The sequence below is a fragment of the Mya arenaria genome, chromosome 2 (assembly GCF_026914265.1).
Source record: "Mya arenaria isolate MELC-2E11 chromosome 2, ASM2691426v1".
Taxonomy (NCBI): Eukaryota; Metazoa; Mollusca; class Bivalvia; order Myida; family Myidae; genus Mya; species Mya arenaria.
Window position 1 is genome coordinate 19,848,841 of NC_069123.1, and position 25,285 is coordinate 19,874,125.

Sequence of the window (25,285 nt, forward strand, 5' to 3'; positions counted from 1 at the left end):
ACAATGTAGTTATAACTGAATCTGTAAATCGTTTTAAGAAAAAGGCGACGCAAAATGATATTAATTTTCTAGAGCATGTTCAGCTCATAGTGTTAATATTGATTGTCTAGATTGTTCGATAACTGTTGATGAAATAATTAAAACCATTTCTTCTATGTCGAGACATAGTAGCCCTGATTTATCAGGAAATGTTAAAGATTTATTCATTGACTGCAAATATTTAATTTCACCATATCTTGCAAATATATGTTAGTATATTTTTGACACAGGGGTCTATTAATGGAGTAAAGGTGTAATTGTTCCGATTTTTATAAAGGGTGATAAACGTAATTCCTCTAAAACCGTGGCATAACACTTGTGAACCTTATGGCTAAAATATTCTCGTAAACATTAAGAAATTGAATAAATAATTGGTGTGAAAATGGAAATAAATTTAACGATGACCAGTTCCGATTTAGAGACAATAATAGTACAGTTGATTGCATTGTTATCCTGCATTCTGCTATACAAAATGACAGCTTTAATGTGCTTTTATTAATAATGAAAATTTTGACACAGTCATTCACAAAGCGCTATCGATTTAAGTACAATGTGACATTAGTAGTAAAATGTTAATAACATTGTATGTTAAAATTTATATGCCGGAAGTTAAATCTTTTGTGAAAGATATAGACAACATGTCAAATTCGATTTTCCTTGATATATCGCTATGAGTGAAACAAGGAGAACCACTTTCCGCACTCTTGTTTATTCGTTTTATCAACGGTACTTGAGAAAGTGTAGATTTTAACAACACCACTAGTAATGATATTAATAGGTTGTCTGTATATATGATACCTTTTTTCTGATGATATAGCCCTATTTACTACAGATTCCCAAAGCTTACAGTCTTAGCTCAATTGCATAAACAATTATTCACGTAAGTTGTATTTGAAAATCAATGTAAATAAAACAAAAAAAAATGTATTTTCCAGAAGAGGAAGACAAGATGGATTTGGTATTGTCATAGATAGATAGATAGATAGATAGATAGATTTATTTCAACATAAAATGTACAATTTACATGGCAATTTTAAAATTAAGACATACAGGTGTTAAACAAACTGTATGAGTTAATACAGCCATGTAAATCAACATTACATGTTAAGGATATCACAAAAAAGAGTTTAAATAAAACTCTTATTTCCATTGTGGTCCTTAATATATAGTATTGTGTGACATAGGAAGACTTAAAACAAAATATACTTAATTATCATAGTGTGGTTATCAAGGAAAGACATTGAATTGCATAAATAAATAAATTTAATAGCTAAAATGATGGAACAATATGCGGCTTTGACAAAACATTGTAAATAGAGTGACTTAGTAACAATATTAACTAAAACTTTATCAGATAAAAATATATGGATATCACAGATGAATATTGCCATGAAAAAACTGACCTGTAAAACTAACTATGTAATTGAAATATCTATCTTTATGCATGACAGTTTAAAAAATTATAAGAAATAAATGAACTTACAGTAAAATTGCATTAAAAGGAGAGCAAATACAGTAATTAAACCGAACTGAAAAGGTGTTCCTTGACCTTGCTTTTAAAGGAAGAAATAGATTTGGCATCCCTCACATCCTGTGGTTACAACCATTAAAAGCAAAAGATTTGCCACCAAAGCCTTTGACCTTAGGAATTGCAAACCTCTTGCATTCCGACATTAAATTATTTGTACCATCCACCTTAACTCTGAACCTGGAAGGATATTTATTGGTGGGGGTAAACTGTTCCCTTAAATAGAAAGGGGAAAGTTTGGAGTTGATTTTATATACATGACATAATGTTATTTGATTCATTCTACCTACAACTGGCAACCACTGTAAACGTGAAAAATGCTCTTTACCAATAGGTGACCTAGGTTGTAAGTTCAACACAAATCTCATTAACTTATTTTGTGTGACTTGCAATTTATTCTTTAAATCTTGTGTCAAACTGTTATACCAAGCAGATGATGCATAGTCAAAGTGACATTGTATAAGAGAGGTAACCAGAAGTTTTTTTGTATGTAGGGTGAGGAATTTACTTTTACGGTACAGAAATTTTAGCCTTGCATTTGATTTTCTAATAATAGACCTTGCCATAGACTCAAAGGACAAGTGTTGATCAATGGTTACTCCAAGATATTTAACTGAAGTCGTTGATTCAATAGGTTGGCCATTACATTGAATATCAAGTTTGGACTGGGATTTCAACCGTTGTTGGGACCCAAATAGAATAGACTCTGTCTTTCCAAGATGCAGGGAAAGTTTATTGCAGATGAGCCACTGACTAACAATATTCAGGTCATTACTTAACAGGTTTTCTATTTCCATTTTACTTTTACCTGACACAAGAATTGCGGAGTCATCTGCATAAAGGAGTAACTTATTTTCGACAACAGCAGACATGTCATTTACATAAATAAGAAAAAGAAGTGGCCCTAAAATTGACCCTTGGGGCACACCACAGGAAATAGTTGTTAAGGAGGAGTATTTACCAGACATTTCAACAAACTGACTTCTATCAGACAAGTAGGAGGTAAACCAGTTAATGGACATTTCATTGAGACCCATCGCTTTTAGTTTGTTCAATAAAATAGAGTGATTTACTGTATCGAAAGCCTTCTGCAGATCTATGAGGACCATGCCAACATAGTGTCCCTTGTCCATCTGAAAGCGAATATAATCTGTGAGATGAATCAGACAGGTATCAGTTGAAAATCCTTGTCTAAATCCAGACTGATACTCGTATAATAAACTATTTTGGACTAGGTATTCTTCTAATTGATCAAAGATAACCCGCTCGAAAACTTTAGAGACAATGCTCAAGATTGAGACAGGGCGATAATTTCCAACATCAGTCTTATCATTCTTTTTGTACAATGGGACTACACGAGCAGACTTAAGATCATCAAGGACCACACTCTGTATTACGGAAAGGTTAACTATGTGAGATATGGGGCCAGCAATGATTGAAGCCGAGTCCTTAACAAAACGAGAGGGTATGCCATCTAGGCCTGTAGCCTTTTTAGGACAGAGACTATTCAAGTATTTATTTACTTTCTTCTCTGTAGTAATTGAGAATGAAAAACTGTAGGGTTTAACCCCTTTCGAAGAATAAAAATTCGATACAAAACTTGAACCAAACCTGTTGACAGTAGTTGGCAATTTGCTCACAAGTTTATCGGCAACAGAGGTGTAGAATGAATTGAATTGTTCTGCCACCTTAAGTTTGTCAAAACAATTGTTGCCATCGATATTTAAGCCAATGTTATTTGAACACTGCGTATTTTTACCAGGCAGACCTAAGTTTTTCAAACTTTTCCACAGAGACTTAAAGTCATTTTTATTGCTCTCAAGTGAAGATTTAAAAAAGTTCCTTTTCGCATTCATAATTAAATAGCTGGCCTTGTTTCTCAGAGACTTAAAATGGTTAAAATTTTCATCAGTTCTACAGTTTCTAAAATTATAGAAAGCTTTATCTCGAGCCTTAATACATTCCAAGATGTCAGAATCAATCCACTCTTCAGTTCTTTGTTTTAAGCGTACTTCTTTTACAGGGGCAATAGAGCCCAATGTAGAGACAAACATATTTTTTAAAATTATTCCAAGCAATATTAATATCATCACAAAATAAAACTGGTGACCAATCTAATCCCAAGAGAGATTGCTGAAAACTTTCTTTTGAGTAGTTTTTTAAGGAACGAATTTTAACATTGTTGTGTTTGCCAAAGAATTCATGAGAAACTTTTCTGGTGCAAAATGTCAGCATGTGGTCACTTACAGAAAAGTCTATTACACCACTTTGTGAAATCTTCTCCGGATCTGATACTAGAATCAAATCAATCGTTGTAGACGATGTTGCAGTTATCCTTGTAAAATCAGTTATCACTTGTTTTAGACTAAACATATCACACACAGATTTATCGTTGCGGATGTATATACAGACGCCTCCACCACGTCGATTACGGTCCTTGCGTTGAATGGAATATCCATCAATAGAAAGTTCACAGTCAAAAACTGACTCATCCAACCAAGACTCTGTTATTAATATACAGGATGCATTTAAAGACTTTGAGAGTAAACGAATATGGTCTATTTTTGGAAGTAAGCTTCGGACATTCAAATGTATGCAGTGTAGACCTCTCTTCTTGAAGTTACTAAAGTCAGAATTATGAGGGCCTGGGCAAGGGTGAACATCTTCACAAAGAAGTAAACAAATTCTTATCCATTTTGATCTCACGTCTGAAATATCGTGTACAACAGCGTTGGATTTGTGTATAGACTTCTTATCGACAATATGGTACGAAGTGACGAAGTGTTCATAATAAGAAAGTTCACCAAAGGATATGTTGTCACAAAGAGAACTGGATATTTGTACAATACCAGGACTTCTAGAAACATGTCCGAACCGCTGCCTATCCGAATATGTTGACTGTTTCGAATCATCATCATACAAGCTGGTATATGTTCGTAAAATCAATAATATGACTAGAAGTAAATTCTTTACAATGTCCATTTTCCATGTACAACGATGTAAAAGTGTATAGAACTGGAATATACTACCAAAAATTGTAAAATTAAGGTTTGTTTACAAAATGTCACTACCTAGGTCACACACCACTGAGTCATAGACCGATGAGAACATAGAAATAGTTGACCGATTTACGTACTTATTATTTATTAACGATTTATATTAAGCTACAATGGTACTCTCAATGATGCTGTTTAAAAACTCAATAAACAAGCCTTAAAAGCCTTTAACAATCTCTTATCTATCTATTTAGCAGAGTTAAACTTGATGTAAAGACTAAACTGCTATTATTTGACTCTTAAGTTGAGCCTATTATAACATACGGCTCTGAGGTATGGGGAATTTATTATCTTAGTTAAGTTTACAAGTAACATCACACATTTTGTTAATATATTTTAGGCCCCAGTCAGCAGACAATGAATGCTGCTGTTCTGGGGAAACTTGGTCGCTTCCCACTGTCTGTTTTTTTGTAAAGAGAGAGCTCTAAAGTTTTGGTGAAAAGTTATCAATTTCCCAAACTCTTTAATTGTACCTACATTATATTACTGTTCGAGACAACTCCTTTGTAAACGTAAATGTTAAACAAAAACTGTTTCCCAATGCTAAAACATAGAATACTTGATCAGTATGTTCAACAATGGTTTGATATTGTTAATTCACAGAGTAAATTAAAATACTACGTTAAATTAAATAGGAGTTTATATTTGACAAAAGATAAATATTGAAACCATTAATAACGAGTATTATCGTATGCTTTTTCAAGAATAAGATTGAGTGCACATTCATTAGAAATAGAAACTGGAAGATTCAATAATATTGTTTGAGAGAACCGAAAATGTAAAATAACGTAATACCATGCTGCTGATTTTGTGCATTTGTCCTCTGTAGGCTGACCTGAGAACTATATATAACCAGAATCGATCTTTTAACACTATCAACGAATTTGTATCCCTCATGCCTGATAATAACTGTCGGAATATAAGAAATCTTTCAAGGCATGAGTGAGTCCTTTTGTCCTTAAAAGAAAGATAAAAACGCTCATTATATCATTACTTATTGGAATCATATTTTGGGAAAAACTGTATTATTTGTTTGGCCACGGACGTCGGATATTTTTGCTTGGATGACAAGCCAACTTTAACCCTATGCAGCATCATCATTAATGTATAAGATTGTGTTGTCAACGCACTAAAAATGTTATTTATAAAGACAACGAAGAGTAAACAGATACTATTGTATCCATAGTAAAACTAGACAAAACAGTGCACAGTTGTTGATATTTTCACTGAGACAGTCAGTAGCTATAATACTAGGAAACCGGGAATGCCACTAGCCCCCTGTTTGTAAACAAGACCTGCATGCCATACACGATCAGAAGCTTAAAATTCAGATACATGTGCCTCATATGTCTTGGCTTAAACTTATCGCATCCTGTTACCAATAAGAACAAAAGTGCTCACAGGCAGCTATATCCCCCGCCTCATGGGGGCATTTTTTTGTAACGAAAGCCAATCAATCGTAAGGTTAGTTTCTCAGGTACATAAGAAATGCGTAAAATTAAGAAAGGGCTATAACTCTTTCAAAAATGTTTGAATCGCAAAAGCCCGACAATATGCGCTGCGCCACTATATAGTCATCAATCTGTTAAAGTTTGGTAGAAATCGCATGAAAAACGTAAGAGGAGTTGCGAAGAAACCAATTTTAAATGTAAAATAAGCAAAGGGCTATAACTCTTTCAAAAATGGTTGAATCGCAAAAGCCCAACAATATGCGCTGTGTCACAATATTGTCATCAATCTGTGAAAGTTTGGTAGAAATCGCATGAGAAACGTAAGAGGAGTTGCAAAGAAACCAATTTTAAATGTAAAATAAGCAAAGGGCAATAAATCTTTCAAAAATAGTCGAATCGGGAAAGCCCGACAATATGCGCTGCTTCACTTTATGATAATCAATCTGTGAAAGTTTGGTAGAAATCACATGAAAAACCTAAGAGCAGTTGCGAAGAAACCAACTTTAAATGTAAAATAAGCGAAGGGCAATAACTCTTTCAAAAATGGTCAAATCAGAAAAGCCCGACAATATGCGCTGCTTAACTTTATGATCATCAATCTGTGAAAGTTTGGTAGAAATCGCATGAAAAACGTAAGAGGAGTTGCGAAGAAACCAATTTTAAATGTAAAATAAGCAAAGGGCAATAACTCTTTCAAAAATGGTCGAATCGGGAAAGCCCGACAATATGTTCATCAATCTGTAAAAGTTTGGTAGAAATCGCATGAAAAATGTAAGAGGAGATGCAAAGAAATGCATGTGGGACGGACGGACGCACACACGCACACACGCACGCACACACGCACATACACACGCACGCACGCACGGAATCGCGCCTACAATTACTATATCCCCTCGCCTTTTCAAGGCGGGGGATAATAAGCAAATATTATAGCTTTAAAACAAATTTTCACATAATGCCTTGTTGATACGTTAAAGGGTAACACGAGACACCTTAAATTTTATCTGCTACGCTTTTAAACTTATAAATAGATAATGTCGACATATTCTTAATATGATTTCACAACAAGTGGTCAAGCTGTTAGACATGTTGAACAACTTGTTTGTGTATTAACGAGTACAAATGTATCTTTACTTTTTTTCTCAATTCTTTCTGTGTTTCACAACATTTCAGCACTTTTTCAAAACCGATGTACGATTAATTAAATGATAACGGCCTCACATATGCAACTCCAGTCGGTTACTCCATAAGACATTCGCTTTACCGATCGCAAACAATACTGCCTTTACTTCGTTACCTTTATCTAGAGCAAGGTAAAACATCAATAAAAGCTCATTGACAGTGGAGTCCTTGGGAGAAAGCCTGACTGAAGTGGGGTTGAAAAGTCGCTGTGACGGAATAAGATGAAAATATATTAATGCAAATTTCTTTCTTGTACAATACATTTAACAATAAAGTGGACGTTACTTAACAACGTCGTGGGATCGGACTTCTTATAAATAGCACAGACAGGAGCTAGTGACTACTGGTTTGGTACTTTACAAGAGCGAAGAGTGTAACTGAAAGGTTCCGAACGGGCGGTGAGGTTCTATTGCCGTTTCCCTTAAAACTGATTTTAAAATCAGGACCGATTACCTTGCCAGTTGTCAGAACTTTTATGGATTAAATTACATTTGTTGGAAAATATCAAACGCATACAGTGGTGGAATATCAGAGGGGATACAATTAGGAAGAGTTAGGTTAGGTTCCTTTAGAAGGGTTTAAGATTGAAAAAGAATGATTGCTTTATCATTATTTGATTCGTAGACAGTTCCGCCGTGGATGAAAAGGGGGGAGGAACTTTGCTAGAATCTTCGGACTATTAGTATCAAAGTTATCGGTGGGATTCCAAATGTCTGTTGGACCGAAGGTACTTTCCCAAAGTTTCAACACAAATTTGTCATGTTTTTTGCATGACAGTTCTTTGCTTCTTGTACTGTAGGCTACTGGTGACCATTGGTTATAAGTTTGGCACTTCTGAAAGTTATTCGGCTTTGTCGGAGTGATTTCCGAATTTCATGCAACCATGGGAGTCCTGCTAAGAAGGTATACATATTTCACAAAACATCTTTAGTTAAATTGATATATGTGTGCAAACATGCACCCCAGTCAAAAGATGAAACAAGCATTCAGAGTCTTACGTAGTCCCTTAGAGAAAAATACCAGACTTTCCGTTTGAATGTTGGTCCGAGGTAAAATGAGTAGCGTCACTGATTACTTGTGACGCATTAGATTGTTGACATACGGACTTAATCCTTTGCGAGATAATGGTGTAAATCATATCAGTTTTAAAATCGCCTGTGGTGACCATGTACGTTATACCAGTGACAACCGTCAGCGGTATTGAATTGTTAATAGGTCTGGATTACGTACCCAGCAGATGATGTTTATTCTTATTCGTTATTCTAGCCAAATGCATTTAATGTGTTTCACTTCGAGGTCCCACCGCTCTAGTACAAACATGTCAGATTTAACGAAAACAATATTTCCATGTGGTCACATAATAATAAGCTTTGCACATTTTAATGAATTAAGCGAGTATGTACTTTTATTTGGCACTAGTTACTAGCATACGTAGCTAATGTACATCGTATATCTAAGAAAATAATGGGTTAAAGGGTAAATACTGTATTACAAAATAACATTCTCCAAAAGTTAAATTGACACAATATCTATTTTTGTTGAAGCCATAACATTATTTAGTTTGTTCCTCTTGCCTACCCCCCCCCCCCCCCCCCCCCCCCCCCAAAAAAAAAAAAAAAAAAAAAAAAAAAAAAAAAAAAAAACATAAAATAAATAAATAAATAAACAAATAAAGAAATAGAAATAACGTTTTTATCTTCGCAACTTCCTTCGGGAAATTATTTGGTTCTACACTGATGTCAGCCTCATCGATGCACAAATCCGTTTACAAAACGGAGTAAGCAATTATAATTTCTTTGTGCACCAGTGTCTGTTTTATTGTAATCAATTGAATCTTCGCTCCAGTCTTGTATACACTACTTTACAATAACTGATGTTAACAGTTTTGATGGCGCCTGAATTCTACCATATACGATATTAAGACAGTTGTCTCAGGATTGTCTATTGACTAAATCAAATGCGATAAGCTAAATAGTAAATACCACGAACTTGTCCTTATCCTTTTGTTAGAGATCAATATCATTTTGTAGAAACAATGCCTAATGTTTCGTGTGATGCTGCATTTGTTTAACCCAGTATATGTCCTATTACATTCAGTACAGTACAATTATATTAAACGTGGCACTTTCCATGTGACAAGCGTCTTCGTACATTTGTGTAAGCAGATCATGTCCTTCCTTGTAAAAATGCCGTGGTCTGCAAAATGGTTCCTACAGAAACAGATATGTATGCGTACTTATCATGTATATTAGCCAGAACATATGGTAAATATAACACCATGATTTGTTCAATGGATACCAAATAAGAAAAACGAATTAATACACTGTACGGAATATCAAGGACCTCACTATTGCTATAATAATACACAAACATTATGTAAAATGTCTGTCCATTTTCACAAGCTTACTTGTCCCTTGTCGAGTTATTTCAAATGAATTATTTTAAAGAGTTGAGGATGTTGAGGTTTTTTAACGGTTATATTTAACTTTGGCAACTTATACACAACATTCATACAATGGTTGCCAAAGTAACGTTGGCATAACGTAAAGAAAACCTCCACATTGATAACGTTATGACGCTATGCCTATGGAATAACGTTGCTGCAACGTTGCAACAATGTTATGTATGATGCGAAAAAATGAACCATGTTGATGATATAACACATGGTTAGAATAATTTTATCGAAATGTGACTTTATACTATTCATTCATATTTGTATCTACTTCCTAAATTAGCAAACTAATCATTCTCCTACTACTGTTTTCATAAAGTGTTTCATTGAAATTCATTTCGAGCAAAGGTAAATCGACGATGTTTTAGTTTACTAAATAACATATTTATATCGTTACTAGCAGACGTATTTTGATTTAGCGTTGGAGATCGTATTTTCGAAAATTAGCGATCTTTTCGAAGACTACATTAACATAGACTTATATAGTGCTAACGTTCATGATTGATGTTAGTGTCATGTTTTGTCGAGTTTTCTTTTTAGCTCGACTATTCGAAGAATATGGAGAGCTATACTACTCACCCGAGCGTCGGCGTCGGCGTTGGCGTCACACCTTTGTTAAGGTTTTGCGTGCAAGCACACATAGGTTAATATCTAAGCAACTACCTGAGGTATTGCATTGATACTTGATACAATGGTACTCAACCATCCAACCTACTTAATTAACCAAGTCAGATAACTCTAGTTTGCATTTAATGCAAATAATTGCCCTTTATTATTTTACTTAGAAATTCTGGTTAAGGTTTTGCGTGCAAGCACACATAGGTTAATATCTCAGAAACTACTTGGGGTATTGCATTGAGACTTGATACAGTGGCACTTAACCATCCAGCCTACCTAATTAACCAAGTTAGATAACTCTAGTTTGCATTTAATGTAAAAAATGCCCTTTATTATTCAACTAAGATATTCTGGTTAAGGTTTTGCGTGTAAGCACACCTAGGTTAATATCTCAACAACTACTTGAGGTATTGCATTAAGACTTTATACAATGGTACTCAACCATCCAACCTACTTAATCAACCAAGTAAGATAACTCTAGTTTGCATTATATTCAAATAATGCCCCCTTCTTTAGTCATAGAAATTCTGGTTAAGGTTTTGCTTGTTACCACTTTTAAGTCAATACCTCAGCAAACACATCATGTATTGCATTGAAAATTTACCCACAGGCTCCCAACCATTTAACCGTCTTCTTTAATCAAGTAAGATAACTCTATCTTTCATATTATATAATTTTTGCCCCTTTATTATGCGACTTAGAAATTCTGGTTAAGGTCTTGCATGTTATCACACATAGGTTAATATCTCAGCAATTACTTGATGTATTGCATTGAGACTTTATACAATGGTACTCAACCACCCAAAGTAATTGAATAACCGAGATAGAAAACTGTATTTTGCAAATAATGGCCCTTTATTGTTAGACTAAAAAAATCTGGTTTAAATGTTCCATGTAAATACATTTATGTTAATATATCAGCACATCATGTATTGATTTGAAATCTAATCTAACAGTGATCCGTGCATGTTTCGCCAAAACTTTTCAATCCTTGCACTGAAAAGTGGCAGAATAGTCGAGCGCGCTGTCTCTGTGACAGCTCTTGTTTAGTCTTGAAATTAATTCCCATTTCGGAACATAAGCGGAACATTTTCGTCCAATAACTAGCATGAGTACAATGCCATTTACTTAAATTACAGATGACAACATGGTAGAAAACAGTAAATTCAACCAGTACATTCGTGATTGAGAGTATAAACCTTCGCAAAGCAGGCTTGTATAATTGCAATAACCACATTACTATTTCTTAAAAACATTCATTTGAATGTTGTCACTGTTAAATTGCCTTATGCCCTATCATAGATAGAGGCTAGATATAGTTCTTAATCATCTACGAATAAAGAATAAAAGTCGTCAAAGTCCTTGAACAATGCCTACTTTTATACTCAGCTTATCAGCTCGGGTACTGGAAGGTAACTTGAAGCTCCTTCAAGCTCCTTCCTGTGTCCCTCACACATAAGTTTTGCCTTAAAAACTTTCATCGTCTTCGTTGTTGCCTATTGAATAAATATACAATGCTAGCTATTAAATGTATAAAAAAGGTAAAATATATATATACAAACACAATATGAGACGGTACATTTTATATCTTCATTTCTAAAGAGTAAAAGTCATAATTAAACGATACAATAAAAGTTCAATCAGGTATAATACAAAATGAACCTACGTTATGAAAGACAGAAAACGCCTAGAAAAAATAAACATGGAAATAATGAGCATCATATGTGATTTAAGAACAGTTCAAATTATTTAATAAAAATGATATGAATGATTCAAATACCAATGCTATCCTAAAATAAATTATTTAAAAAAGTCAAAGTGTTATACATGTATTCATGAAACAAGCCACCTTCCAGCAGTACTCTCAGTACTTTGATTTATAAAAGTCCGGTACATTACTTCAAGTGTGTGAGGTATTGACTTCAAACTTCATCTGCATATAGGAGTACATTGCACATGAACCATAAAGAGTAATCGCCCTTTATTTATTTTAATACTTATTTTTGCCCGGATCTTTTGAGGGGTGTTCTTCAAACCTAGTACAAAGATATATCTTATTGAAAGGAGTGTAATGCATACGAACGACAACTCTGGCGATTACTCAACAATTCTCTGAAAATGAAGATACAGAATAATTCGTTCGACTTGTAACGTTGTTCTATTTAAGCATTCTAGATTTACATTTAATTGCAAAATAATTTACTACTACTGACTAACAATCATTTATCTTTATGTTCACATTTTATTTTTATGCTTCTCGCTAAATTCTACCTGATTGCTCATAAACTGTTTGTATGCTATAGGCATTATTGCCTGAATGCATTAAAAGTTGTTGTTGTTGTTGTTGTTGTTGTTTTGTTTCCAAACAAATAATTCAATGGTATTATTGAACCCTTGATCGCTAGTATAGATGGTCGCAGAAAGGTGACTCCAATGTCTTACGCTTAGAGCTCCCGAGTGAGATATTTTAATAGTACTAGAGTCACTCTGCAACTAAAATCTGGTACCTGTATGGTGCAAGTATTTATTTTAATTGTGATAGAGCTTATATGTCTGTGGTATCTATAAATCTATCTTAAACTAAAAAATAGGATGTGATTGTGTCCCGTGTCTTACTTTTAAAACCGATATGGCTCTCAGTTTGTTAGGCTGGCAACTTGGATACATTCCAGAGATTTGTTACATTCTAGCGTTATGTGACCTCGGGCAATAGCGACAGTATTTCAGAGCTTCAGCCATGCTCACGCCAAAACGATCATGGCAACATTTAATTCGGCCAGCAATCATTAACTTTTTTAACAACCAGTGGGGCACGCATATAATCTGCTTTTATGATTTTTCCACGCTTCTTGCGCTTAAATACTTACGTTTATCCGTCGGTAAAACAGTCAGTTGCATAATATCTTAAGGACATATGTCACGCTATATCTATCATCTAATTTCTGGTAAACCCGAAACCAACCAGGCCGGACTATGTGCCATACGCATTCAGCTGATAAGGACATGCACTACGTTTCTTCGTGCCTAGATATTTCAAGTGAGTGACTTGTCATTATGGAAACACCCAAAATGCCGAGCAAAAGTGCAGACTTCATAAACTTGTGTTGATACTCGATTCGTCAAGCAGACACTTCAACAAGGGATGATAATGATCCATGATTTCGAAAATCATGCTCTAAGTGTCTAATTAAGTAGAATCAAGGAGGAATTTGTACTTTTGATAACACTCGTGTCACTTGTATCTTTGTGTTTAATCTACACTTAGGCATTATTATATCATGTTATTATTTTTAATAAAGTTTAAACTATAACCTATAATACTTAAGTGAATGACTGTAAAATTGTTTGTTTAAATGTGATTTATTATTGTCTTATGTGTTTGAATGTCGTTGTGTTTGTTATTGTTTGAATGAGATTTGTATACTAATACGTTTGTAGAATCCATTGAAGACCACATTGTAAAGATGATAATTATGTAACTTAATGTGTTATTTTCATGAAATACAGTTATTATTATTACATTCCCGTTCGGGATATGGAACTTACAATATGCAGTATGACATGTCGCATTGCTTGATGGCATTTGCATTCTGCATGTTGATATTCCAGTCCCGTTTAGAGCTATTACAATTAGAGCATTACATACTAATTTCACTTTGTTAAATGTCTGTGAATGATCATTTAATAAATGCATCTTTGTTACAATATTTATAGCTTCCTTATTTTTATCATAAAGTTCGAAAGTCAGTGACGAGGCCGAATATAAATGTAAAAGTGCTTACAGCGTTGAATGACTTTTAGCCTGCAGCGTTTTGTGAGTCTAGTCATGTAATTGTAAAACATAATTATTAATTATTAACATAAACATCTGAAAATAGTATATGCTCGCTCGTAATTTCCTTCTTGAAAACTTTTATCTTCGGACTCCACACACTTTGACCAGCCCAATTGCGTTCATACTCCGATAATGACATCAATCCCGCAATTCATTCCTTAAATGAATTGATATTTTACGCATAATTTGCATTTCATTGCATCATAATATGATCCATATTTTTTCCGGGTTTGAACGACTTCTCAGAGTTTAAATATTTCCGAGGAATAAACCTGTCAGGATGCGATGACCCAGATTCTATTCCTAACTATAATGTACATGTAGATATTACAGGTCCTCGTCCGAAGCAAAATCTAATCACAGGTATATAATACTTGTATTTATTTAATTCAGTACGCGTTCATTTTGAAACTATTTCGGATTCTGCTTTTTATATTGCGTTCTGTAACTTGCCGATAATAAAATAGTTGCCTTTTGTACAATTTCGATTTCGTGATATTATGCAAAACGCAGCTTATTCGAACTATATTAACCGCATAACATAGATTGAAAACTCATTACAGCGTTATTTATAGCAAGCTGATTAATCTGCAAAACGCAGTCCGTAATTATTAGAGCAGATTGCTTGTTGGGTTTTTTCGATTGAAATGTTAATGTAAATTAGGTCGGTGACCACCGCAGTTCTAATCACTAATAATAATAATAATAATAATATCTTTATTTTAAGAAGGTGACATATTAAGATCATGTACAAAACTACAGAATCTTATTTTCGATATGGCCCTCTGAAACAGAATGAAAATATGGCAAATAATCATAAGACAAACATGAAGACGATGCTAACAAAGATGACGATGATGATGATGATTATAAGTATGCTGTTGATGCTGACGATAATGATGCATATGATGACATGATGATGATGTTGAATCAATATTAGACAGATACTCTCAGTTAAATATAATTATGAATAAAACATCACAATTTGTATAATCACAAGTTTCCTATGAGGTACTGTTTGACCTTTATTTTATACGTATTAAAGTTTTTTGATTCTCGTATTTCCAAAGGTATATTATTCCAAACAATTCTGCTGTAATATGTAAACGATGCTTTCATATAATTAGTACGAGGTCTAGTTTGTAAAACAATATCTTTGTGTGCCATTGATCTTAGCATATATACATTATTGTCTGAAACTGTTACTAATTCTGACATATATGATGGAGCCATGCTATTCAACGTCTTGTAAACTAATACTGCTGCGTGGTATTTAAATCTATCCGAGAAGTTTAGCCATTTTAGTTCTTTAAATAGATTTGTTGATGAATCTCGTTTAGATTTACCAAGTATGATTTTTGCAATTCGTTTTTGTAAGTTATTTATTTTATTCACATATGAATTGGTTCCCTTGCCCCAGACCAAGCAGCCGTAATCAAAATTTGGCAGAATATATGCATTGTAAAACATTCGTTTTGTATCAGGTGTGAGGAAATATATTATATTTTTTAGAAGTGCAATTTTCTTATTCAGATTTTTACAAACATAATCGATTTGCACATGCCAGTTTAGTGTATTATCTATATACAACCCTAATAACTTTTGCACAACAGCATTAACTATTTGAACATCATTAATACAAAGTTCAAGATTCCCAGTGTTTTTTAATTTATTTGCAGACCCTATTAACATGCATTTAGTCTTGGAAGGATGCAATGACATATTATTTAGTTGACACCACTTATTAACATAATTTAAATGATGTTGTAATTTATTTTGAATATCCGTCAACTGATATCCAGATTCATAAAGTGTTGAGTCATCTGCATATAGATCTATATTTAATGTTGGATGCATAACTGCAATATCATTTATGTATAAAATAAACAGCAAGGGTCCCAGTATGGAACCCTGGGGTACCCCAGATGTAACAGTGAGTTTTTGCGATTTAATTTTGCCAATCTTTACAATTTGGTTTCTATTTTCAAGATATGATTTAAACAAATTCAATGCTATTTCAGAAAAATGATACAGTTTCAATTTATAAAGAAGAATTTCATGATCAACTAAATCGAAAGCTTTTCTCAAATCCAAAAATATCGCACCAACTAGTTTACCACTGTCAACATCTTTAAGCCAAGTATCTATAAGTCTTATTAGAGCAGTGTTACATGAATGGTGTTTTCTAAATCCAGATTGTGTTTTGTGTATGACATCGGTTTTCTCAAAGTACAACTGTACCTGTGTCGCTATATGCCTTTCAAAGATTTTTGATATAGTTGGGAGTATTGAAATGGGGCGGTAATTATTGGGGTCCTCTTTGTTGCCCGACTTGAAAATTGGTATTACTCGTGCTTCTTTCAGTTTATCAGGGAAAACTCCATGCGCTATACTACTGTTGATAATTGATGCTATACAAGGTGTAATAGTATCACCACATTGCTTCAAAATTTTGGGGCCTACTCCATCTATGCCTGTGGCCTTTCCAACATTTAATTTATCAATAATAGTATGGACTTCATAAGGGGTAATATGTTTAATCTCAAACCTATTTGTACCTAGTTTTGTATCTAGAATATGTTTTAAGTTTCTAAAATTTGTATTCAAAAACTTTGTTTTATTTATAATGTTTGAAATGCTTACAAAATGACTGTTTAATTCGTTTACAATATTTGACGGATCTTCAACCGGAAATTCATTAAATGTCATTTTATGAGGTAATGCTGTCACAGTTGATTGATTCAAATGTGAAATATCTTTTAGATTTTTCCATAAATATGTCGGATTTTTATTGTCTTTTATTGCATTGTTGAAAAAATTCTTTTTACTTTTCTTTATCATAGAAGTTACTTTATTTCTAAGTATTTTATACTGGTCTATGTTGCCAGTTTTTCGGCATTTATCCCTGTGATTTATTATAGATATAATTTCCTCAGTAAACCAATCAGGCTGATTCTCGCGTTTCACACGTTTATCTTTGACTGGGGCATGTTTAGATAAAATGCCATTTAGAATTTCATAAAATCTTTTCAGTGCATCATTGGAATTTGACAATGAGTCTATTTCATCCAGTCCTGAAAACATCAATTCTGCCTGAAAAGCTTCTTTTTCAAATTTCTTAAAAGATCTATATTGTATAACTGTATGGCTATTAGGGGCCAATTTTGGTAATTTGTCTGTAATAGAATGTGTGAAACAAACGGGAAAGTGGTCACTTAGTGATAAGTGAGACACACACCATTCAGTTACATGATTACTCATATTCGTATATAAATGATCTATTATAGTAGAGTTATTTTTTGAAATTCTTGTTGGTGATTTGATTAATTGTTCCAAGCCATACTTCGTGGTAAGATCTGCCCATTTAGTGTTGTTATATTTGCCACTTTCCGGCGAATAATTGATATTAAAATCTCCAATTAAATGAAACCCAATATTAGAACTATCAGCTATTTCTAACTGCTTATCATATAAGTCAATCCATTTTTGTTGGGAGTTCGGAGGTCGATAAATGAAATTGATTAAGAACGATTTGCAATATAGACCATTAATTTCAAGCCAAATCGATTCAATGTCATTTACCTCGAGATCTAGACGTCTACGGTACTGTATATTATTGTTCACGTAAACAAGAATACCCCCTCCCTTTTTATGTTCTCGGTCTTTCCTTTCAAACGTGTAATTCTTAACTTGCAGCATATTGTCATTGATATCTGCGTGTAAAAAAGTTTCACATAAACCTAATATATTTGGCGAATACGATTGACAAAGGTGGTATTTAATTTCCTCAAGTTTCGGAAGCAAATGACATACGTTTAAGTGTGCACACCGAACACCCTTCTTATCAAACATGAACACAGTGTCACCTTGAGAAGAGGCTGCTGGAGTATATGTGTTTCCATTTGTTTCCATATTCCACTCGGGGTTTATACGCCCGTGCGCGCATTAATTCGCCAAAAGTTAATTTTTTTTATGTCGATCTGCAGTTGCGATTTCCGATATACGGTTATAAAAGCACTTAAGCGGTTATAAAATGAACTAGCAATAATGCGGTTGCAAAGAAACAGGCATAACGAATTATGAAAACAGAGGGCGCTGTATGCATACTCATTTGTTTCCGTACATATTCGGAGTTTAACGAGTTATATGCTTTGCAGTTATTTCTCTTTGTTCTAATTCTGTCATAGTAATTAGGTGTTGTGATTTGTGTATGCTGTGTATTTATATTTCGGCTGAATATTTTTAACACTTATATGGGTCGCATTTTCTGCATCTACTGAAAGCATTGCATTTTAACCTACACCCATAACACCGTCATAAATGGATCAACATCAATCCCGGAAATTCTGCCGATAAAAGATGCTACAAGGGACAGTATTTTGCAGTTGGCCAATAATATTTTGAACTACCGCATGGAAAATGTGGTCTATACAGCAATGTCTGTCATATCACGTTGATGTGTCATCCGTTTTGGAGAGGGCCAAATATGCCTTCGACGCTATTAAAACGAGTGCTATTGACCACAGGCATCTGACTCATTGTTTGTCTCTAATATGTCGATTTATACCAATACATATAATAAGATAAACAACACATATGAAAATAAATATAATGCCTTTGATAATCAAAAAAAGGTATGTTACTCAAACTGACCGGATTTCACTGTAGTGTCCAGTTTTACTCAAATGCCCTTCAGCTATTGCATTTTAGAGACAAACAGTGAAACAAACGCCTGAAGAAATCAGAAATCGTGGTTTATTCTCTACAAAGGGAAGTTACTTTAAGCGCTTGTACTAGTGCAAAAATATATTTTCGACGTTTTCAGTATCCTTTCGAAAAAAATGCGATGAATGGTCATCTGCCTGTCTATTTCTTCTTAACACATTGTGAAAAATTTAGAATGCCGTCAGGCAAGAAACAATGATACATGTATACACTCAAGGCATGAAAGAACGATTTTTGCAATGTGCCAGGCAAGGAAGCTACTTGAACCAACTTATAACGTCCTTGTGTTTGACGCGGCCAGGGATCGAGCCCCACGACCCCCGCTCCGTTGACGGACGCTTTAACCACTAGGCCACGGAGACGGTCAAATTGTATGTCCTTCGCTAACGTTTGATAAAATGTTTAGTATCACTCACTGGTTGAATTAAAGGGACTAGACACAAGATGGTTCCAAAATCTGCAAATACAGTTTTTCCTCAAAGCAAGATAATTTTGTAAGCTGAGTTGACCCGTTTGAAAAAAAAACGCATAATGGTTTCCCAGTTTATAGGGTGTATATTTAGCATGTGAAAGTCAAGTATTGAAAAGTTGAAAATCCGCTCAGAGCGATGATTTGTGCATAAAAACAGTAAATATATCATTGTTTTAGAAAAAACAGGCATGTACACATGCTATGAAATAGCTGACTGCTTGATCGTTTTAAAAAAAAATGTTGATAATTGCTTTAGAGTGATAATTTGTGAATAAAACAGTAAATATATCATTGTTTTAGAAGAAATACTTTGAAATAGAAAAACAAGTTAAGGCCGCTAGGCCGCTAGGTCACCAGACCGCTTACCTCACGCCGCTAGGCTGCTAGGCCGCTGAAGGCTTGATCGACTTTTTTCAAAAGGCTATGAAAATCGCTTCAGAGTGATAATTTGTGCATAAAAACAGTAACTATATCATTGTTTTAGAAGAACAGGCATGAATACATGCTTTGAATTAGGATACCATTCTAGGCCGCTAGGCAGCCAGGCCGCTAACTTCACGCCGCTAGGCCACTAGGCCGCTGAAGGCTTGATCGACTTTTTTCAAAAGGCTATGAAAATCGCTTCAGAGTGATAATTTGTGCATAAAAACAGTAACTATATCATTGTTTTAGAAGAACAGGCATGAATACATGCTTTGAATTAGGATACCATTCTAGGCCGCTAGGCAGCCAGGCCGCTAACTTCACGCCGCTAGGCCACTAGGCCGCTGAAGTGCTTGATCGACTTTTTGGGGGAAAATGTTTTCAGATTGATAATTTGTGCATTTAAACAGTTAATTTATGATCGTTTTAGAATAAATGCATATAAAATGCTCTGAATAGAAATAATTTAAGGCCGCTTTGTTAATGTATGAATAAAAAACATTGTTTTCCAAGAAAACGCATGAACAATTGCTTTGAAATAGAGAAAAAATAGGCCACTAGGCCGCTTGGCCGCAAACTTCACGCCGCTAGTCCGCTAACTACACTCCGCTAGGCCGCTGGCCGCCAACTTCACGCCGCTAGGCCGCTAGGTTGCTAACTTCACGTACATGTAAAAACTTCGAAAGATACATCTGTCGTAGGCGATGTGTCACATCAATAATTAAGATTACGTCAATTTTATGCTATTTTTTACTATTTTCTTTTTATTCTTGCAGTTGTTTCATCTGGTGTCTAATCCCTTTAAAGGCAGTAGAATTACTTTTAAAGAAATGGCCGTTTGAAAACATACTCGTTGTTCTTGGAAGTAAATCATTAAGATACTATATGAAGAAAAAAAAGAAATAAATTATACCTCGTTGATTCCTCTCCTTGCAACCACTGCGCACGTGATTCCTCTCCTGGCAACCATTGAGCACGCGGCCAATACTGTACAAACATCGGCATTAGACTCAAACATATAGAGGATCATTCTACGATCGACTGAAGCTTCATTGTCGACTTTTATTTGATGAAACATTTTTGTCGTTTGAGTTTGTGTGGCTTCCTTTGTGTTTGTGTTCTTTTTTACAATCCATCAAGATGTGTAGGTGTGACCGCTACGAGTGCGTGAATGTTATATAATAGGAAACTGTGTGTTTTTGAGCTCGTATAGATTCCTGCCAACTAAAATATTCAAGTACACTGATTTTGATGCAAAGGCTTAAATTACAAATTTTAAGCCTTTGTCTGGCTGTTAACATTGATCTACACGCCTATCTGGATGAGAATAAACATGATGTGTCATCCGACGGCATTACAAAGCTTTAGGATATTTCTACGCCATTCCAGTTCAGTCTTGATATTTTTTTCTTCCAGCCAACTTTGCGTCGTGCGTCCGCTGTATCACAAACTGCGCTTAAAGCATTATTTTTACAGAATCAGGACATGTCTTATATGATCTATTGTCGAGACAGGTGCTATAGACTGTGAGGAAAGTTTAATTCCTCTCAGACAGTTTATTGTGCTGTCATATAACAACATTGCTCCAAAAACGGATTTTTATAGTACTTTTAATTGGATACGTTAGCAGAAATCGAAATGAGATTGATGGGGATAATTTTTTTGTTAGTTATGTAAATGATTTGCTTTTTTCCATCGTATACAAACGGACAAAAATTTTCCTCGGAGAACTGAATATCAATTGGAAAATAGCGAATAATTGATTGTAGAATTTAGTGTTTCAAGTACCACCGGTGATGAATAAAAAAGTCACGTGACCACAAATGCAAATGCAAGTAGTATTTTGGCTCGATTGATCCAGGTAAGTTTCTTATCGATATTTTTGTTATACGCGAGAGTTCGTTAAAGTGACATAGCGCAGAAAAGAATGCATTGTTTTGTCTTTCGATCAGTGTATTGGTCACCATTCATGTCTGCATAGTTCCCAAGAACACTTCAATACAAATAGTGTCCAGAAATGCAAACGCACGTAGCTAGTGTTTAAATGTCATAGCTTTTAACAAAAATCCACATTGTGTTCAAATGTATTCTTTTTAATTGCTCAATAATGGTTTTTATTTGTTTTATGAATATTTTGTGCGATGCAATTTGTACAAAAATGCATTTTTTGAAGTACTTTAAAGTTGGCAAACGCACGTTCGCATTTTCATGAGGCAAACATAAGTAGTCTACCTAAAATGGCCAACGGACTTAGGCATCTTATAATAAGGAGTTAACGTATATGTCGTCAGCCTTTAAAAACTAAAAACGTGTTCAAGATATAGAAGATATTCATCAGTTTAATTATTACATATCCATTGTAAAGAAAGTTGTACAAAGTTATGATACGTAACAAACATTGGCACGATATTATGCGGGAGTGTTGCGGGTAATATGAGTTCACGAACAAACTCACATCCGGTTTGGTGGTATACAGAGAGTCCAATAACTATGCATCTAAACAGTGCTTGTTAAATGTTACAACGTGATAAATTGCGTCATAAATGCTACGTCGGAAGGCAATATTTTTCTTCGATTGAAGACTTAAAACAATGATAGCTTTTCATTTTTTTTACTTATTGTTATTGGTATTATTACACCCTTGGTGTGCGCTTGGAACGAGCAGACGCAACAATTCTAAGATGCTCGTAACAGATCGCATGGGGATAAACGTTTAATTTTAACATATTTTAAACATGTTTGATGAACCTTTTATTTTACCATCATTCATGTTATGTGATGATAATACTATCATGATAATTGTTAATTACAGATATTATGATAATGATAACCATAACATTGTGATGTTACAATGACAATGTATTGCTCTACCCGGAACAATGTTTATTTCAAAGAAAATATTCTGTCAACTGTACTTATAAGCGCTATTTTGCAGAAATAAAGACAAAATCATGATGGAAATGTTCTTCATTTATTCAATAACTGTATATTTTATATTAGTTTTACACAAAAAGGCAAGTGCACAAAAGGCAATGTACATGCATACAAATAAGTTTCAAGAAACATTAAATCACATGAACTATGTCGTGACATCGTGGTAAATGGGAGACATATTTCTGTTTGTTGCAGCTATTCATTGAATAAAACATATGACAATAAAAGCGATCACAGATAATCAGATAAAATCACAGATAAGTAATTAAATTACATACCGAAACAACACTTTTATTATGATCTGCTTGAGATTCTACCTCAGATAAGTAGACCTAAAAATTTGGTCGTGCTGGAAATTCTTCTCTTGCCCAAGGGAAAAGATAAAACAAGTTCCCGTATGGAACTCATTTGTTATTGTGATCACACAATTACCTCCCTTGTTGACGATTGTCGTCTGTAGCATCATGGAAACCTTGTCTCGTGGTTATTTTAAAAACCAAAATGAATTATGTCTCGCTTCAAAAGGCACCATAGAAAAGTTTTTGCGCTCCATTCAAGAAACAATGTTGTCCTCTTTTCAGAACTATTTAAAACGATTTGATTATTTACATAATCTGAATCACTGCGCGCATATTTATGACTACGTACATATCTATACGCACATTATTTTCACTACGCACAAAGAAGTTCCAGCGAAATAAAATCTAACCTTTTTTTTGTTTAACTGAGGTGGGAGAAAAAGCATCTCGTGTAAGATAGGTTCATCTCAACCCTCCCGCAGGGTGTTCTGCGTAAACTCGGTAAACCTCATTTCCGCAAAACACCCTATGCTCGGGTAGGGATGAACCTTGCACTCTCGGCTATGGAATATACTTATAATATAAATTGTGATGTTTTTGGTGTATTTAAATGCCCTGTGGTTGCACAAGCTACTTCTATGTCAATAACAGTTCCCACATTCAGCGCACTTGCATGATTTCTCGCCAGTGTGGCCGTCAATATGATCTTAGGTCTATTTCCTCTTTCATTGAAATTCCACACATGTCGCACGTGTAATGTGCTGTGCCACCTAATCCTCGCCAATGCCTGTTCAGGGCCGTCCTTGTGGTGAACTCCTGCATACATTTCGGGCACAGAAACTGCTTATCGGATCGATGTGTGGTGCACCTGTATAAACACATATATGCCATTAAAAAGTTTATCTATTTGTATTTCAATTTAAAATACTTGTAATTGCAACATTAAATGAAAACGCCTAAGCTTGTGACTGGTAGATAATTGCTTAATTTTAGAATACTACTATAATAACATTAAACAAAAATGATATTATAGTATACACTTACATATGCCGCGTCATGCTCTCCGTGGTGTAAAATGTTTCCGACAGCATGTAAAAGTTCCTACACCGTCATGGTGGCGTTCATGCAATTTCAGCCCCGATGCCGTTTTCAACACACTCCCACAGACGCGGTTATCAAGTGACATCACTGAAACAGACAATGGCATTCGTTAATTAAGCGCCACTTGATTTACTTTGCAAATTACATTACACAGTTTGCATTTGTTAATAGAATATAATCTGTAAAGGCATTTTCATACAAAAAATGTCTCATGCAAACACACGCTTATCAAAATCTTAAAATGATGGCTTATCTAGCTTAGTAAAACTACATTAAGCGTTTCCCTTTCCATAATGTTTATGATCGTAGGCATTATATTTATAAAAATGATAAATAGATTAAAAAAATATTTCCGCAGTAGTAATGGATATCAGAAATAGAAGAAATAAAAAACACACACTTACTTTTCAAGGCTAACGACATATACGTTAACTCCTTATTATGAAATGCCTACGTCCGTTGGCCATTTTAGGTAGACTACGTACGTTTGCCTCATAAAAATGCCTCCGTGCGTTTGCCAAAATAAAAATACTTCAGAAAATGCATTTTTGTACAAATTGTATCGCACAAAGTGTTCATAAAACAAATAAAACCACTACTGAACAATTAAAAGGAATATATTTGAACACAATGTGGATTTTTGTCTAAAGCTATGACATTTAAACACTAGCTACGTGCATTTGCATTTCTTGACACTATTTGTATCGAAGTGTTCTTGGAAACTATGCAGACATGAATGGTGACCAATACACCGATCGAAAGACAAAACAATGCATTCTTTTCTGCGCTATGTCACTTTAACGAACTCTCGCGTATAACAAAAATATCGATAAGAAACTTACCTGGATTGACGATCAATCGAGCCAAAATACTACTTGCGTTTGCATTTGTGGTCACGCGACTTTTTTGTTCATCACCGGTGAGTACGTACAATGAAGTTGAGTACCTACACGTATTCACTTGGCGTCGATTCAATAGGTTTGCATATGTTGCGTCTCAGTTTGTTCGGTGTAGATCTTTAAAGGCGGTAAAGCTTTTCGGAGAAATTTAAATTATCGGGGAAATTTAAATTATCCTTCATTTATCCCGTTTCATATCATGTTTTCGCCAAATTAAAAAAGCGTTACAAATTTATTTTAATAACTTTAAAACAAATATGATTCGAAATAA

The 25,285-nt window shown here is 34.4% G+C and overlaps 1 protein-coding gene across 1 annotated transcript in view; it reads left to right on the forward strand.

The window, feature by feature from the left end:
* LOC128220576 (allatostatin-A receptor-like) overlaps positions 1 to 25,285 on the forward strand; it is a 137,691-nt gene that overhangs the window by 46,552 nt on the left and 65,854 nt on the right. The window lies entirely within an intron of this gene.